At 34.7% G+C, this 19,217-nt stretch overlaps 1 protein-coding gene across 13 annotated transcripts in view; it reads left to right on the forward strand.

Moving 5' to 3' along the window:
• Positions 1-19,217, forward strand: part of ZNF644 (zinc finger protein 644) — a 105,799-nt gene that overhangs the window by 2,268 nt on the left and 84,314 nt on the right. The gene's annotated exons all lie outside the window — the stretch shown is intronic.

The following is a 19,217-nucleotide window of genomic DNA, read 5'->3' on the forward strand; positions in this document are numbered from 1 at the left end:
ATGATTAAGTTAGTGAATAATGGAAAATCGTCTTTTCAACTTCTACCTCATTGCTCTTTTCGTTGATCACGTTGGTGGGATGAAAAGGTGACTGTCTGCAGCTAATGGTTAAAATAAAACATTTAAATAAGTGTGCTTGAAAACACTTATTAGATACTATTATATTAATGAGAACTTCTGTGACAAGAAGTTAAAAAGTTTCAATTAACATGATATGGTGATACAGTTGTGAAAGTGACTTTCAGTGAAATAGTTTCAGATACAAAATACAGACATTTCAGATAATTTGGGGCCAATGTTGCTTTTGAATTGTGAGGTTTTCAAAAAGCAGCCTTGACCCAGAAATTAAAAAAAACAAAAACAAAAAACCAGCTTGATGAACTTCTTGGAAGATTTGAAGTAATTGCCATTACTACAAATTATTACATAAGAAATGCGATGCTGAAAACAGTGATGCTAGTGCCTTCATTTTGTAATGGTAGCTTTTTTATTGGGTGAATGGCCATGACACTTAGATTAGCCCTTGTTAAAAGCAACTTTTTAAGATTTACTACTACTGAATAGTAGTAGATCTGTAAGATCTGTTAGGAAATTCAAAAGTAGCAAAATCACTTATGGTGGGATCCCTCAGTTCTTTAACTTCTTTGGATATCAAATATAACAAAAACTATTAAATCATATTGAGGTTTTAAAGCTTTTATTGGTCATTTAGGGTACATTTAAATTATTGATTTTTCTAAGAACTACTTCTTAATTTTGAACACTGAGTAGATTTAATTACATTTTAGTCATGTGATAAATCGGATTATTCTCAGATTATTAGTAATTACAAAGTGAGTCTGTTATCTGCAAACCTTAAATATTTTGCAGTTTTAATTTGTTATTCAAGTTATATGAGGAAGAGTTTGGGTGTGGTTGAATTGAGACTGTATTGGGTAGCATGAGAAGAGGAGAGACTCAAGGACAGTCACTAGAAGTGGTGAGGATACCTAAAATTTAGACAGATTGGTTGTCAGAAAAGATCAGGTTTATCCCAGATATACTGTTAGTGTTAGGGTTACCTCTTTAGACTCTTCTCAGGGTGTGGGACCAAAGGAAAAGAGTGGATCTTATTTTTGTAGGAATGCTTTTCTCATGATTGCTTTTCAGGCAGCCTTAAAGGCAGCAGTTTGCCCTGAATTCAGAAATAGGTATGCTGAATTATCCAGTCCTAATTTTATACCAGTCCTTTTAAAAAAGTGTTTTTAATTTAATTGATAGCTGTATACAATAAAACATGAGAATAAAGAATAGCAATTAGGATATTTTGGGTAGGTATTCAAATGAGCTCTAGTTTTTTACACTTATTATCATTAATCCCTATAAAGACTGTTTCATAGATGGAATCTGTAAATGTTTACAAAGTTATGAGATACAGCAACGATTAAGGCAGTTCTAGATGTATTGTCTGTTAATAGAAATAGTTGCTTTTAATATTACAGACCATTTACATCTTTGAATTTTCAGAAAATTGACAGTAATCAATCTGATTCTAGCACTAGCTCACCCTGCTGGTTGGCTGAAGAATTTCTGTTCTTCTCTTAAAAACAAGTGTAAAGATCACTTGAGATCTAGAAGGTAGAATAGCAAATTAAATTCATGGTCTTTCTTCAGGAAGGTGGGGGTCTCCATGAAAAGGGTGTTTCTCATCTCTAGGGTCGTAGTTGCTCTACTGTTAATTTTTTTCTAAGATCTGCCAAATTTGAACTATGGAGTTACTATCTTTGAATTTAGGAGGAACTCTTAATTATGGGGAGATACTATGTTTTTGTCCTTTTCAAGGACAAGGTTCAAGATAGGACATCCTTTGACAATTGAGAAATGTTAGCAAGAAAAACAAAAGGTCCTGTGACATAACTTTCCAGGAGGAGAAAAGCAGAGGATCTCAGGGGGAAGAAAAGAAGCATGCCAGGACAGAAGCAGCAGTGCACACTTCTGGATGGAGGAAAGTGAGGCTGGATTGAGATTAGTGTTTCTAAGATATTTCCTTTATACTCTCCCTCTACTAATCTTTGCTTTACCTCTTCTGTTTGCAAGCTGTAGCCTTCCCATTTCATTTGGGATTCTTGGAACTGTGATCTTGTAAGTAACTTTGTGAAAAGTATAGATAAGTGGTTTTTTCCTTGTAATTTAATTCTATTAGTCTAGATTGTGGTACAGTTGAAGTTGGTTGGAGTGATAAATATGATTTTAGGTATTAAGCCTTTAGTATGTATATCTTTCATTGAAGTTGAAAATACAGCTTTTAAAAGCTTTTAAAAGACTTTTTGTACAAAGTTCAGAAACTTAAATAAGTCAGGAGTGAAACGAATAATTTAAAATAAAAAAAAATGTAATGAAGCATTAGGATGAAAGTACTTTACAGTTTACAAAGCATGTTTATCTGTATTCTATCAATTATATATCTTTTATAAAAGATTAACACTTTTATCCTTTCTTCTATGGTGTTTGTCCTTTTATTTGAAAGCTGAATGCATATTTTTTTCATCAGTTTCTTGAGGAAGATGATGATACAACTAGTATTTTCAAAACACCATTTATTGGAAAGAGAATGATGGCCATTTGTTTGTTGAATGGTTTGTGAAGGTGGATAAAAGCCTTGCCTGTTGCTTACTGTTGATTTGCTGAGTATTACACACATACACACACAGACAAATGTGTATTTATACACACACAGGAGATCATAGTTGCATTTATAATTGTATATGAATAAAGAGATAAGATGAGCTAAGGTTTAAAAGTATAAGCTTTGAAGTAAAGCTGATGGGGTTAAAATCTAGCTGTGGGGGGTACCTGGCTGGCTCAGTCAGTAGAGCATGTGCATGTGACTCTTGAGACTCGCTCTCAGGGTTGTGAGTTCAGGCCCACGCTGGGCATAGAGATCGCTTTAAAAAATCTAGCTCTGTGAGCATTAGGCAAGAGGATTTAACAATAATAATCTTCATAGAGGCTTAAAGTTTACATTACATAATTCATGTAAAGTCCTTAGCTTTCTGGTACACAATGGGTGCTGAGCAAATGTTAGCTTTTATAATAATAGTAATAGTTACTACTATTGTTTAATTTTTTTATAATAACTTGAAATTTTCACCTGCGAGTGATTTGGAATTACATACTTTTGCTAGTGTTCCTTTTTTAGACCCATGTCTACAAAGGGAGGGTTGTTGATAAAGGAAGTTAGATGCAGGCATCAAAGTGTGCCTTCTCCAGTTCTAGCAGCAGAAGCTATTAACCAGGTTCAGTATTTCAGGAACACATTCCCTTTTAGTACTGTCAGCTGATGAATAAATGCACTTGGGAATGAGTGCATTTTAATGTGAAGTTGTTTCCCAGCCAATGTGTTGATTTATCTTGGTTAAAACATCCTGAATTTCTTTACTGTCCTTTAAATTTTTGACCATTAGTGGCGGGAAGAGGGTGCGTGGCTGTATGTATTTGTATATGATATACTTTTAAACCCCAGCCAAGAGAGAATAGCTTCAACTGCAGCTAGATTGAGGAGAGGTATGTTGTCATTTTGCTGCTTTGTCTGAGTCAGGAGAATCTCCTCAAACAGCATTTCCTTTTGCTGTTTTCCTCTCCATACTTTTCTTTGTTTTGTATTTGGGCTGGTATGGTCTTAAACTTACTTGTATCTTTAATTTTTCTTCTACCACCTATGTCCCCCACCACCAACATAGATTTTAAGCTTTTTATTTAAAAGCTAGTAAAAGTAATTTTAAGTTCATGTGGCAGAGAGGTGTGAGCATGAAAAGTTAGAATTCTGTTTCAGATACGCTTAATATTTTCAGCAGTTTGGAAAATGAAGGAGAGAAAAGTCACCCATTTCTTATCACCATTATATAATCATTAGTATTAAAGGAAAGGGAGATGAGGGGCGCCGGGGTGGCGCAGTCAGTTAAGCATCTGACTTCGGCTCAGGTCATGATCTTGTGGTTTGTGGGTTCGAGCCCTACATCGGGCTCTCTGCTGGGCTCTCTGCTGTCAGCTTGGAGCCTGGAGCCTGCTTTGGATTCTGTGTCTCCTGTTTTCTCTGCTCCTCGCCTGCTCATGCTCTCTCTCTCTCTCTCTCTCTCTCTCTCTCTCTCTCTCAAAAATAAATATTAAAAAAAAATTTTTTTTAAGTTAAGGGAGATGAGACCAACATTAAGCATCTACTCTGTATTCCTTATAATAATGTTTGATGTATATATTCCCATTTTATATGCAAGGAAACAAACTCAAACTCAGGTCATGTAGATAGTAATTAGTACAGCAGCCAAGTTTGAATCTTAGGTATATCTTGATTCTATAGATGAAATCTTTCTACTCTGCTTTCCCCTCCTTTCTATCTGTACTTTAACCTAATTATGCAATTTGTAAGTTTTATTTCCTACTTATAAAACATTATAAAAGCATTTTTCTGCCTACTCTTATTTTAAGCGGTGTCATATTGCCCACATTGTTTATTCATACCACCATATAAAGGCTCTTTGTCTTGGCTGCTGGATATTGGTACAGTGATATTGGTCAAAGTGGAGACTGCCTTTTTTCTTTACTGAGTGACCAAGAAGAAAAATAATGAAGGTTAATCAGAACTAATACTCTCTGGGATTAGAAATGCTACAGGTTTAATAATACCTACCTGGTGAGACATTTAACTCAAAATTGGATATATGTAAAATGTAGATGACGTTTTCAGTTTAGGCATGTGAAAACAACTTTTCCTATATTTTTATACTTTGAAATGCTGTGAGTTTCCCTGTTAGAAATATTTAAAAAGTGATATTAAAATTAAATAGGCACTTAATTTTGTTTGGTTACTATTTGTAATTCCTAATGTAATAACCTTTATAAAAGGGAAAATACTGAATTCTTATACTTTAATTGGGTGGATGACATATATTTAAAGATAATTTGTGGGGCTTTTATAAATAAATTGTACAGGGCAGCACTGACCAATAAGAATATGTTGTTGTGCTACAAATGTGATTTAAATTTTTCTGTAGCTATGTTAAAAAATGAAAAGAGGGGTGCCTGGGTGGCTCAGTCAGTTAAGTGTCGGACTTGGGCTCAGGCCATGATCCTATGGTTCTTGAGTTCGGGCCCCACGTCGGACTCTGCTGACAGCTCAGAGCCTGGAGCCTGCTTCAGATTCTGTGTGTCCCTCTCTGTCCCTCCTCCACTCACACTCTGTGTCTCTCTTTCTTTCAAAAATAAATAAACATTAAAAAAATTTTTTAATGAAAAGAAATAGGTAAAATTAAATTTATTAATGTATTTTATTTAACCCAGTATATTCAAAACATTATTCCAATAATTGATCTATTCTGCATTCATTTTTTTCACGTCAGGTCTCAGAATCAGAAGTGTGTGTTCTGTAATTAAAGCACATCTCAATTCAGACTAGCCGGACTACAAGTGCTTAGTAGCGACGTGGCTTTTGTATTGGACAGTGCAGATATAGTTAGTTCTGTACACGTATGGAGAAAGGATAAAGTAGGAATTGAAATGAGTCTTAAAGGGTAGCTAAGAAAAGAGTCTGCTGGAGAACAAATCTGTAAAGTGATGGGAATTAAAATAGGAGACATAATTTGAAATCAGATAATAGAGTGACTTGAATCTAGTTTAAGGAATTTGTTTAGTATGGGGGATGTGTGTGTATGAGATATTGTATGTTGGAGGGTGCCTAATCATGTCTTGTACATGAGCAGTTAATATCAAATTAATATTTAAGTGAGTTAATATGAGGCAGAACGAGGGGCACTTGGGTGACTCAGTTGGTTGAGCTTCTGACTTGATTTTGGCTCAGGTGATGACCCTAAGGTCATGGGATCAAGCCTCATGGTGGACTCCATGCTGTGTGTGGAGCCTGCTTGGGATTCCCACCCCCCTCCCCCTGCCCATCTCAACCCTGCTTACGTTCTCTCTCTCTCTCTCTCTCTCTCTCTCTCTCTCTCTCTCTCTCTCTCAAATATGCACACGCGCACACACACACACACGCATGTGTGTGCACACACACACACACACACACACGAGGCAGAACAGGAAAAAAGCAGAAGAGTACTCACAAAGTCTTGTAGGTCTTCTAAGGGGAAAAAGTGTGCTTAGGGAATATTGGTATTCTCTGATTAGCCGTATGATGGAGAATGATCAAAAAGGAATTGAATTGAGAAAAGGTTTTTAGATTTGACCATTTTTTGAAGTTATTTTTATATGTTTTATTTAGGTATAACTTACATACAGTGAAGTGCACACGTCTTATGACAACACCTCAGTGAAATTTTTCATAGAAGCATACACACGCGACTTCTCAGATAAAGACAGTAAACATTTTCTATATGGAAAAAATTTCCAATTCCCCCTCCAAAAGTGACTACTGTTTTGGTCTCTATCACCATAAATAAGTTTAGCTTATATTTGAACTTGATTATGGCATATTTGTCCTCCTTTCCAAGGGTAGTGAGAGTTGATGACTTGAATCTCTGTCTTTTCTGTCCTTGTTTGGCATTAGGTGAATTTGGAGGTAATCAGTTGATAGGTGGTTGGTACCATAGCTCTACTTTTTTTTTCCAGTGTGGTTTATACCAAGATCAGAGAGGTGTTTCTTAGTTTTCATTAATATTGATTCTTCAGAAGGTAGTTTTATGACTAGAAATTTGTTTAGAATGCAGAGATTTGAATTGCTTCTGCAGATAACATAGTTATCTGGCTTGCTTTCATTACAGTATTCTCTAGGCATATAGCCAAGAAGTAGGTAGAGGAGGTCTTGGATTGCCTCCTAATATAGAGGTCTTTTGGAACCTTTTTAATAGTAGCTTCTAGGCATTATGTAAGTTAGCTTTCAGGCATTGCAGGTTACTTAATAAGGTATTTGAGTGTTTCTGATTGTGATTGTAGGGATAAGAGTAAATTGGTGTACTTCTGTTTACAGCTAAGTATGCATTCTTAACCTGAAAGATTTTGACATTTATTTATGTGTAAAGAACCTAGAATGTTACCTTAAGGACAGTTACACAAACATTTGAATGGTTAAAATCCATGAGAGACACTTTACAAAATGAAAACTGAAGTGGAATTATTCATCATGATTTTGACTTCTGTTTGAATCAATTCTGTTTTTCAAACGGAATTAATGGTTACAACATTGTTTTTTATAAATACTGAGCAGCAGAAGCCTTGTTTACTACTGCAACAATTGGTGCTTTTGGGAGAAATATTTTTATTTCTCAAATATGTATTTTATAAAGTTGAAACAGTACCTAACAATGAAAATATGTATCTTTACCTCCTAGTATGCCTAGTTTTGAAGAATAGATACGTTTCGTAAATTTGTACAGAAGTGGACATGAAAATACTTTCTCATTAACATTTGGATTATGAATGCTTTTGAACTTATTATATAAAGTTTTGTTTTTTTAAAATATGTAGTAAGTTTGCTTAATATACTGTAGCCCTAAGAATTTTATAGTTGTCTTGAAATAAAACCTTACATATCAACTTCTCTTATGTAGGTTTTGCATTTATGAAGTACAGAAGGCTAAAGCAAATTGGTTAGATTAGACATTGAAAAAGTGTGGTTATTATCTACAAAATATTAAGACTTTATATAATATCTTTTGGGCCAGATTTAGAAAACCACAAACAAAAACAACTAGAATGTTATTAATTAACAGCCTTAAGAGCTTTAAGAGCTGACTTCTCCAGCTAGAAAAAAATATTTTTAAGGGTATGTTCTATGTTTTTGTGTTGTTTGGATGAAAATGAATGTTATATTTGTATTTAGTTTTGGGAGATTGGATTTTTTTTTGTATGCAGAAAAACCTTATTTTTGTGGTTGTATGTTCTTCAACCTTTGCTTGTTTTCACTGGGGTAGTTATTATACAGAATTCACTTAGTATCTTACTAGGGTAAGAATGCTAATATATGGAGTAAAGGATATGGCTCCTGCTCTGAAGAACTTATGATTTAAGACACAACTTGAAGAGGACTTAGTAATGAAGCATTTGAATTACTGAGTTGACAGAAAATAAAATGAATGGTATCTAGTAAGACTGGACTAATTAATTAAGCTCCTTGGCAAAAATATTTTTCTAATCTAGGTTTTGAAGAAGTAGTATGAAGATTGGTGGAGAGGTAAGGAATATTGGTGGAGAGGTAGGGGAGAAGTTATGTGAAAAAAGCACAGAGATGGAAATTGTGGACTGTAAGCGTTTCCCTTACTCAAAATAGAGTCTATTTTAAATGAATGTAATGAAGAATAAATTTGATAAGATGTGGCCCGAGCTGGGGGAATCTAAAGAAGTTTGGATTAGAAATTAGAGATAAGGGATACTCCTTAAGGCCACTGAACAGAAATAAATGAATAAAAATAAAGAAAGATTAGCAGCCAGATAGAACATGATTTGAGAAGAGATTGAAGTGAGGAAGGCCAGTTGGAGGTTATTATCTTGGTGGGTGAGAGGGAAGAGTAAGGATGGGTAGTTTTAAAATCAAGCAAGTGAACTATGTGGCTCCTGTTTGTCATGCAAAGTTAAAATAAGAATGGAACACTTTTATCGTCTCATTGAAAATAAATTTACTTGGACACACAATTTGCAAATAAATTATTAACACTAACTGGGATACATTCACCTTGTTCTATTAAAAAACTGATGAGCTTTTAAGTTTGGTTTGAAAACGAAGTAACACCCAAGGAAGTTATGCTGTAGTGGTATTTTCTGAATTGCTACTACTTTGAACTAAAAAAAAATTACTTGAATATTAAGAAGAGCTTGTAATTGTAATGTTGTATTCTGAGTTATAATAGTATATTTTAGACATGGTTTAAGAGACATTCTGATTGGTATAGGAGTTGGTGGGAAAACAGATAATAAAATTAATAACCTGGAATACCAGTGTTTAAGTTTGTTTTAAAATAAATACTTATTTCAAAATTTAGGAATAGTTGAGAACAAGTGTGTTGGTAGGGGAAAAAATAATCCTTATAGTTCCCTTATAGTTCCCTCTGAGCAGTAGCATTTTTTGATATTTAAGATGTAAGATGTTTGTCTTTATTGGGGTTTTTAAGGGTGTTTAAATGGAATGGATACTGTGTCTTATAGTAAGATTCTTGTTTTTTTATTTAAAAAAATTTTTTTATGTTTATTTATTTTTGAATGAGAGAGAGACAGAGTGTGAGGTGGGGGGGGGGGGGTGCAGAGAGAGAGAGGGAGACACAGACTCTGAAGCAGGCTCCAGGCTCTGAGCTGTCAGCACAGAGCCCGACGCAGGACTCTAACCCACAAACCGCGAGATCGTGACCTGAGCCGAAGTTGGACACTCAACCGCCTGAGCCACCCAGGTGCCCCAAGATTATTCTTAAAAGAAAAGAATTAGAAAAATATGAAAAAGTTTAGAAGTAAAATAATTAAAATTTTTTATCTCCCTTTTTTAGAGTTATTAAATAGAACAGAATTTGGGAGTTTATAGAGCCTAGGAACTTAAGGTAATATGTTAGTCTTAGTTTAACAAGTTTACATTTTAACTGTTCTCACAGTTAATAAAGACTTAATTTCAGTAAAGAAGTTAGTGAGATTTCTGGCAACATGATAAAATAGGCAAGTACATTTGACTGTGTCCAAGTTACCTGTTAAGACATCAACTAAAGTAAAAGAGAATAGGCTGTCCCCTATTGTCACTGGAAGTAGAGATCCATCCATCATCTCTGAAATTGGTATTTTGGTATAAAGAGTATGGGTGAGATGGGATGACAGTAGAACTATTTACTCTTCTCTGATTATCCTGAACTATTGATATGAGAATAGGAAGCTTGCATGAAAGCCCTCCCCTGAACCTCTTAAATATTTCCCTGTCTCTACCCATTTGTGCCTGGAAACTTCTTAGAAATAGACCTGTTTCCACCTTTGTGCACTGCTTGGGTCTATGTAAGCTGAGAAGCAATGAAAAATCATCACATGCTTGAGAAGAGGCTGCAGTTTGAAAGGCCAGATTGACTATTCCGTATACATTGAACCTCCTGAAAAGCTCATACAGAAAAGAGGTGGAGGAGATAGAGATAATTTGTGGCTATGATAGGATCAAAAATCTTGTGCTATGGCATTGAATGCCTTAATGGTGACTCTGCCATTAAGAGTGGTAGAAATGGCATTCTAAGAAGATGTCCTTTAGTGTGATATTGCTTGTCCGCCTTCCTCCTGGTTCATCTTATTTTCCAAGACTTACCAACTCCCTGTCAAGTTTGATTAACGGATAGCCTTCCAGCAGCTTTTTCTTAATTTAACAGGAATTGGTCCTCCTCACTCTCTGCCTTTGCAGATTGGATTAAAAATTTTTGGTGTGTAGTTTTATGAGTTGTATCTAAGACATAGTAGGAAACCTAAATCATTAAAAATAAAGGAATGGCAGGGTGCCTGGGTAGCTCAGTCTGTTAAGCGTTCGACTCTGCATTTTGGCTCAAATCATGGTGTCACAGTTCACAAGTTAGAGCCCCATATCAGACTCTGTACTACCAGTGCAGAGCCTGCTTGGAATTCTCTCTCCCTCTCTCATCTGCCCCTCCCCAGCTTGCATGCTGTAGTGTGCACACGCTCTCTCTCTGAAAACAAATAAATAAAGTTAAAAAAAAAAACAACAAAGGAATGGCAAAAATACTAAAACAAGTTCATCACTATCAAGCAAAGGATAAAACCTTTTCTAGAGTAAAATGAGTGAAAAAAAATTTTTAATTAATAAAAAGTTAGAACTAAACTCTATCAGCTTGAAATTGTGTGTGATAAACAGCATTGAAACATGAAGTAGAGTAAGTAATGTTTCGTTAGAGAAATTAGTAACACCAGTCTTTTTAAGAGAGTTTAATTTACCTCTCAGAAATTAATAGATCAAATAAATTAAGGATATGAAGATTTGAATAGCAATAGATTTTATTTAAAAGATGTATGTCAACCTTTGTTCCAAACAGAGCATACAACATTCTTTTCAAATTCCTGTGAATTTTTTAAAAAATCGTGTTTTGAGTTTCAAAGAGAATTTGGGGTTCTAAATAAGAGGAATGGCGTAGGCCAGTATTTTTTTTTTTATTAAACAATAAAACTAGATATTAAAGCCAAAATGATGTTAACTACTTGCTTGGATGATGAAAACTGTGTCCTGTTGGGATTTAAGCTTCAATTTCGTACTATTTAGAAATGAACAACGAGTATACGACATGAAAAAACAGATGAGGTTAATATTCATTTAAACATGATGGGTTAAAAAACTTTCATTTACTTTGCTATCCCTACTAGAATTGGAATAGTGGTTTTCGTTTGTTTTTTTAAAGGCATAGGGTGTCAGGGACAAAGAAAACTGAAAAGTTAATCACAGAAAACTCTGGAGGCTGAAAAGCAACACGTAGTAACTAATTTTGTAGATCTGAGAAAACTGAATTTTCCGCTTATTTTTGGGGAAGGCCTAGAATTGGTGCCGTAGATCCTGGGGTTCTTCAGAAATTGGTAGCTTCAGGTACTTTTGAAAGAATTGTCCAAAAGTCTATGATAAAAAATAAGGAACACTCATGGTACCAGGAGAGGGTTTCTTACCCTCTAGTTTCTTCTCTGTACTGGAGAACTCTACACACAGCTTGGGTTAAGGGTGTCATACTAAATAGTATTGACTAGAAATCTACATCCAGGAATCCTCCCCAGCCTCTTTTTCTCTACTGGTCCTGAGAATACTGGGTGTTAGGCTTATAACCCCAGATGTGAGGTTGGAAGATTAATCCTGTTATAGCAAACTAATGATCAGGAAAAAAGGCCAACAGATAATAACAGATGTGGATTCACCCAGAGAAATGGCCCAGACTGGTCCACATCCTACACTGACACCTACCCATTAACACAATTTATAGACAGCCTTTAAATGTTTCATTTTCAAATATGACATTAAGGATCATTTGAAGATAACCTCAGTATGAAAGAGAAAGAAATAGAAACAGTTCAAGAAGAAAAGAAGTTACTGGAGTATGTTTGGAAGTAAGATAAATTCTATCTTTGAAGCAAGAAAGGATGCTTGCTTTAAAAAGAATCCTCAGAAAACAAAGAAAAGCTCTTAGACATTTAGAATATGAAATAATAGAAGGATTGGAAGTACAGGATATGACATTAATAGAAAAGCTAGAAATTTAGAATGTTAAATACTTAGTAGAAGGTTGGAAGATAAAGTTGAGGAAATCTTCCAGAAAGCAGGACAAAAAGAGATACAAAATAGAAGGTAAGAATATGAGAGGATCATACTTGGTGAATTCAACATGTAAAAAATGAGAATTACAGAATGGGGAAAGAAATGTGTGGAGGAAATTAATAATTGAACAAAAAACTTGGGTTTTCACACTGACAGGGCGCACGGAATGCTCTGCATAGTGACTAGGGGGGAAGAACCCACGTCAAAGTACATCATGGTGAAATTTCAGACATTAGAAATAAAAGGAAGTTCTAAGAGCTTTCTCGTTTGAATATATAAAAGGGATTAGGAATCAGTAACAATGGAAAGTAATTGTTAATGGAATAATGCCTTCAAAGCATTTGAAGGAAAGGTATTTCCAAACTAATTCTATACCTTGCCAAGCTGTCAAGTGTGGGAGTAGGCTGAAGTTAGGAAACATATGAGGTCGTTGGAATATTTATTTCAATTGCACTCTATCTCAGGAAGTTACTAGAGGATGTGGACTTTATCAAAATGATGAGGTAAATCAAAAAGAGAGATTATCGAGGAAATAGGATCCAGTACAGGAGATAAGTAAAAAGAATGCATACCTAAAATAATGGTGAAGGGAGATCCAAGGAGTGTGGCTGTGCAGCAGGTCTGAGAGTTATTAATTTAGATTGGAACGAGAAGCAAAGGGGATCTAGATGGTATGTCTTGAGAAATGTGTGTGTGCATGCACACAAAATAGAGGGGATTTTTGTGATTTTATTCAAAAGGGACGTTTATATGTAGTTTTCTTTTCCTGTGATGTCTTGGTTTTGGTATGAAGGTAATAATGGCTTCATAAAATGAATTAGGAAATGTTCCTTCCTCTTCTTTTTTGAGGAAGAGTTTGTGGAGGATTGGTGTCAATTCTTAAAACGTTTGGTTTAAAGGTAGATTGTACCAGAGAATCCATCTAATCCTGGTTTACTTTTGGTAAATTTTTTCCTTATTTAATCTCTTTAACTTATAATGCTATTTGGATTTTCTACCCCTTCTTGAATCAGTTTCAGTAGTTTTTCCCCCTAAAAATTTGTCCATGTTATGTACGTTATTTAATGTGTTGCTATACAGTTGTTCCTAATGTTCCCATATAATCATTTTTATTACTATAACACCAATAGTAATGATCCCTTTATCATTCTTGATTATAATAATTTGTCTTTTTTTTTTTTCTTGGCAGCCTAGCTGAAGGCTTGTAAACTTCATTGATGTTTTCAAAGAACCAACTTTTGGTTTCATTGATCTGTATTATTTTTCTGTTCTCTGTTTCATTTATTTATGCTGTAATCTTTGTTTTCTTCGTCTGCCTGTTTTGCGTTTAATTTGTTCTTTTTCTGTTTTTTTTTTTAAGGTCAAAGTTTAGGTTTTTGAATTGAGATCTTTTTAAATGTAGGCATATATAGCTATAAATTTCCCTTTAAACACTGCTTTCATTTCATCATTTAAATTTTGGTGTGTTGTGCTTTTGTTTTTTTAAAAAATTTTTTTTTCAACGTTTATTTATTTTTGGGACAGAGAGAGACAGAGCATGAACGGGGGAGGGGCAGAGAGAGAGGGAGACACAGAATCGGAAACAGGCTCCAGGCTCTGAGCCATCAGCCCAGAGCCTGACGCGGGGCTCGAACTCCGGGACCGCTAGATCGTGACCTGGCTGAAGTCGGACGCTTAACCGACTGCGCCACCCAGGCGCCCCTGTGCTTTTGTTTTAATCTTAACGTATTTTATAATTTTCCTGTGTGATTTCCTTGACTTCTTGTTTTTTAGGAGTTTGTTGCTTAATTTCCACATATTCATTTCCCAAATTTCCTTCTGTAACTGCTTTCTAGTTTCATTCCCTGGTGTTTGGAGAACATACTTTGTATTATTTTATTCCTTTAAAGTTCTTGAGACTTGTATTATTGCCTAACATATAGCTTATACTGGAGAATGTTCATGTACACTTGAGAAGGAAGTGTTCTGCTGTTTTGAGCGGAGAATCCTGTACCTGTCAAGTCTAGTTAGTTTATAGTGTTAAAGTCTTCTGTTTCCTTGTGTTGTTTTGTTTGCTGTTTCTTTTTTTTTTTTTTTTTTTTTTTTGGTCTGGCTCTATCCATTATTGGAAGTGAGTTAAATAAGTCTCCCAACTATTTTTGTTTGTTTTTGTCTGTTGTCTATTTTTCCTTTAGTTTTATGTTTCTGTTTCATATGTTTGAGTGTTTATTCTTAGGAGTATATATGTTTATAGCTGATCTATAATTTTTGATGAATTGACCCTTTTATCATTATAAAATGTCCTTCTTTGTCGTCTCTAGTAACATTTTTTTTAATGTCTATTTTGTGTGATAAGAGTACAGCCATTCCTGAGGTACCTGGGTAGTTCAGTCAGTTGAGTGTCCAACTCTTGATTTGGGCTCAGTCATGATCCCAGTATCATGGGATTGAGCCCTGTTTCAGGTTCTGTGCTGGCGTGGAGCTTGCTTAAGATTCTACCCCTTACCTTCTGTCTCTCTAAAAAAAAAAAAAAAAAAAGAGTATAGCCATTCCAGCTCTTTTTCTTGGTTATAGATTGCTTGGTATATCTTTTTCCATCCTTTTACTTGCAGTTTATTTGAATCAAAAGTGTCTTTGAACCTACGGTGTATCATCTCTTTTAGATAATGTATAATTGGGTTGTCTTTTTTTACACATTCTGTCAGTCAACTTCTTTTTGATTGGAACGTCAAGTTTATTTGCATTTAATATAGTTAGTGATAAGGGAGGATTTATGTCCACTATTTTGTTACTTGTTTTGTGTTTGTCTTAAGGTTTTTTTCTGTTGTTCTTTTTTCCTCTACTGTTACCTTCCTTTGTTCTAAAGATTATTTTGTAGTACCATTTAAATCCCTTATTAGTTTTTTTTCACTATATATTTTTTCATTGTGGTTGTCCTGGGAATTGCAATTAATAACTTTACTTCAATCTAGTTCAGATTAATAGCAACTTAATTTCAATAATATACAAAAATTTTTCTCCTGTATAGCTCCATTTCTTCTCTGTCCTTTGTGCTATTATTCTCATGCAAATTATGTCTCTATATGTCTCTTAAATCAGAAGAAAAAAGTTACAAAATTAAAAGTTATTTAATGTTCTATATTTTATATAATATATTTTATGTATATTTTATATTGTATCTTTAATATTTACTTACCTAGCTACCTTTACTGTGCTCATTATTCTTCAGATGGATTCAAGTTATGGTGTAGCGTCCTTTCATTTCAGCCTTAAGGACACCTTTCAGTATTTCTTGTATATTAGGTCTCCTGGCAACCAGTTCTGTCAGTTTTTGTTTATCTGGGAATGTCTTAATTTTGCCTTCATTTTTTGAAAAGTAGTTAAAGAATTCTTGGTTGATAGTATTACTTTTTCAGTACTTTGAATATGTCTTCCCTTTGCCTTTCTGGCTTCCATGGTTTCTGGTGAGAAATTATTAATTTTATGGAGGATCTCTATACATGACAAGTCACTTATCTCTTGGTTATTTCAGGATTCTCTGGTTTTTTAGTTTATTTATAGTAGTTCGTTGAGTTTTTTGGATGTTAGGTTAATATTTAGGGAACTTTTCAGTCATTTATTTAGATATTGGTGTTTTTTTTAATGTTTATTTAGAGAGAGAGATAGCAAGTAGGGGAGGAGCAGAGAGAGGGGGAGAGAGAATTCCAAGCAGGCTCCACACTGTCAGTACTGAGCACAACATGGGCTCGAACCCACAAACCATGAGATCATGACCTGAGCCAAAATGAAAAGTCAGACACTTAACTAACTGAGCCATTCAGGCACCCCAGATATTTTTTCTGCCCTTTTCACTTCTCTCTCTCTCTCTCTCTCTCTCCCCCTCCCTCCCCCTCTCTCTGGGACTCCCATTATGTGTATGTTGACATGCTTAATGGTGTCCCCCAGGTATCTTAGACTCATCTTTTTTTTTTTTTTTTTAAATCTTTGATTTGTTTTTCTTTCTGTTTTCAGAGAAGTAATCACAATTGACTTATCTTCATATTCACTGATTTCTTTTTCTGCCTGTTCAAATCTGGTGAAAATTTCTAGTGAAGTTTTAATTTCACTAAAATTTTTTACATTTCAACTCCAGAATTTTTTTATTCTTTATCATGATTTATATCTATTTATATTTTCTATTTGTGGGACATCTATCTCATAACTTTCCTTTGGTTTGTTAGACATAGATTTCCTTTAGTTCTTTGGACATGTTTAAAATAAGCGATTTGTGAATGTGGTTGTTAAGTCTAATGTCTGTGTTTCCTTGGACACTTTTTATTGAGTGTCTTTGTTTTCCCATGTATATGAATGATTTTCTTTTAAGCCTTTTTTTTTTATAAGTGTTACTGTTTTTTTGTTGAAAACTAAATTTTTAATAATGTGGAAGCTTTGATAATCAGATATTCTCCCTTCCCCAGTGTTTGTTGTTGTTACTGTTTGTTTCTGTTTGTTTATTCTGAACTAATAAACAAAATTGAATTGAGTAAAATCTGCTTTCTTTAACATGGGTGACCACTGAAGTCTCTACTCAGTGAGCTTAGTGTTCAACTAATAATTCAACAGAGGTGTCCTTAAATACCTGGAATCAGTCAGTCTCCCAGTTTTTGTTTAGAAGGTCTGTGTGTGTTGGGGCCTTCAGCATTCAGAAGAGAATTTTGTAACTTTGCCTTACTCTTAACTTGCTGCTTGTGTAGAGCTTCACGTTAGCCAGAGGTGAGTGCCTAGGGCCTTCTCAGTTTTTTCCTGAGCTTGTGCACATACCTGTGCTTACATATGACCATCTAGATTCTCAGGAATATTTTGGAACTTTTCGAAGCACCCAGTTTTTCTTTTTAAGCTCTTTTGGTTAGCCTATTGTTTGTCTCAAGTGTTATTCACTGCCTTGGTCAGCTGCAATATGAAACAATTGCCTCTGATAGTTTGTGACAAATACCCTTGGGGCAAAGAGTTTTGTTTTGTTTTGTTTTGCATGGAGGGAGCTCTGAGGTCAAATTAAGATAGCTTTGGGAGTGGGGTCTTCCAGGAAACCACCAGACATGTCAAATAATGACAGTCCTCTGGGAATGTAGTAGTAGAGGCAGTCCACCTTCTTCTGCCCCCCTGATAGAACTGCCAGGCTGTTAGTTTTCACCAGGTTTGTGGACTGTTGACTTTCAAAGCTACTATAAAGCTGGAGTGGGAGGCTGAGAATAGGGCAAAATAAAAATGCCACAGTTTGCTTGTCTTACTAAAATATAGCTATCTTTCTTGAATAAATTCTCCCCAGATTGCTGTGAGCCTTTGGTTAATTTCTAGTTTGGAAAATGTTGACACTATTTTTGCCAGTGTTCTTGGTTTAATGGAGATGATGCTTTTCAAATGTCCTTATTTTGATATTTTTGCTTATGTCTTACTGTTGAGTTTTGAGAGTTCTATATTCTGTTTTAGATGGCAGTCTTTTGTTAATGTAGTTTACAAATACTTTCTCCAACTCTGTCACTTTTTAATCATCTTAACAGGATCTTTCGAAGGGTAAAAGATTTTTGTTTTGATGAAGTCCAGTTTATCAAGTTTTTTTCTTTTGTGGATCATGCTTTTGGTGTTATTTCTAAGAACTCTTTTTCTAGGTCTAGATCCTGATGATTTTTTTGTCTTATACAGGATTAATAGTTTTACATTTTATGTTTAAATCTATAATCCATTTTGAGTTAATATTGGTATAGAGTGTAAGATTTAAGTTGGTATCCTCTTTTTTCTTCTGTCTGTATATTCAGTTGCTGTAGCACCAACTGTTAAAAAGACATTTTTTCTCCATTGAGTTGCTTTTACACTTTTGTGAAAAATTCAGCTAGCCATCCTCAATAGGGCTTTGAGGAGGTTTTAGAAAATATAGAAGGAATACAGGGAGTTAATTTATTTTCTCATGTAGGGTTCGGTCAGATCCAAAGTGAAAAATCCACATACAAGTATAACTACATTGTTTAGAAATTAGGGGTAGGAGAGGGATGGTTAGAGAAGGGGTGGTGGGTAGTCTTGATTTTCATAACAAGCTTTAATTGAAATCTTAAAATAATGTATTTGAATAATTTTAATTAAAGTAAAAACAAAATAGTATAATGTCAATGCTTTACTCAGGGGAAAATTCAAAGCCTTAAATGTCTATATTTTTAATATTGTAATGTTTTTAATGTGGAAAAAAATACTCAGAATAACACATGGTAAAAATGTACAACTTTAGAATTCAGAAGTGCATACCTTCTTAACCCCTAGTCAAGAATTTAACACATTGCCAGTCCTTCCACTCTGTTCCCTCCCAATCAGCCTCCCCCCTTGTCTTTGGGAGGCTACCATCCCACCTTTTATGGTAGTCACTTTTTTGTTTTATATTTTTATTACTTAAAAATACATTTTTGAGGTACATATTTTTTCCTATTAATGAAATTTGCATAATTGGATCTTGGCTTTTTTCAGCATTATTTGGGAGAGTCATTTATATTTTCACATAAAATTGTAGTTCATTCAGTTTCGTTGCTCTACAGGCATACCTCATTTTATCAGACTTTGTTGAGCCATGCAAGTGCATTTTTTTTATTTATTTATTTTACAAATTTCAGGTTTGTGGCAACCCTGTATCTGCAAGTCTGTCGGCACCAGTTTTCCAACAGCATTTGCTTTACGTCATATTTTTGTGTCACATTTTGGTAATTCCCACAACATTTCACACATTTTATTGCTATATTTCTTACGATGATCTGTGACCAGTTATTGTTGATGTCACTACTATAATTGCTTTGGGGTACCAGAAACCACGATGGCATGGTAAACGTAATAAATGTTGGTTTTGTTCTGATTGCTCCAGTGACTGGCTGGCTGTTCCCGTTTCTCTCCCTTTATTTGAGCCTCCCTATTCCCTGAGACACAATATTGAAAATAGGCCAATTAATAATCCTACAATGGCTTCTAAGTTTTTAAGTGAAAGGAA

Source organism: Prionailurus viverrinus, chromosome C1 (genome assembly GCF_022837055.1).
Source record: "Prionailurus viverrinus isolate Anna chromosome C1, UM_Priviv_1.0, whole genome shotgun sequence".
Classification (NCBI taxonomy): domain Eukaryota; kingdom Metazoa; phylum Chordata; class Mammalia; order Carnivora; family Felidae; genus Prionailurus; species Prionailurus viverrinus.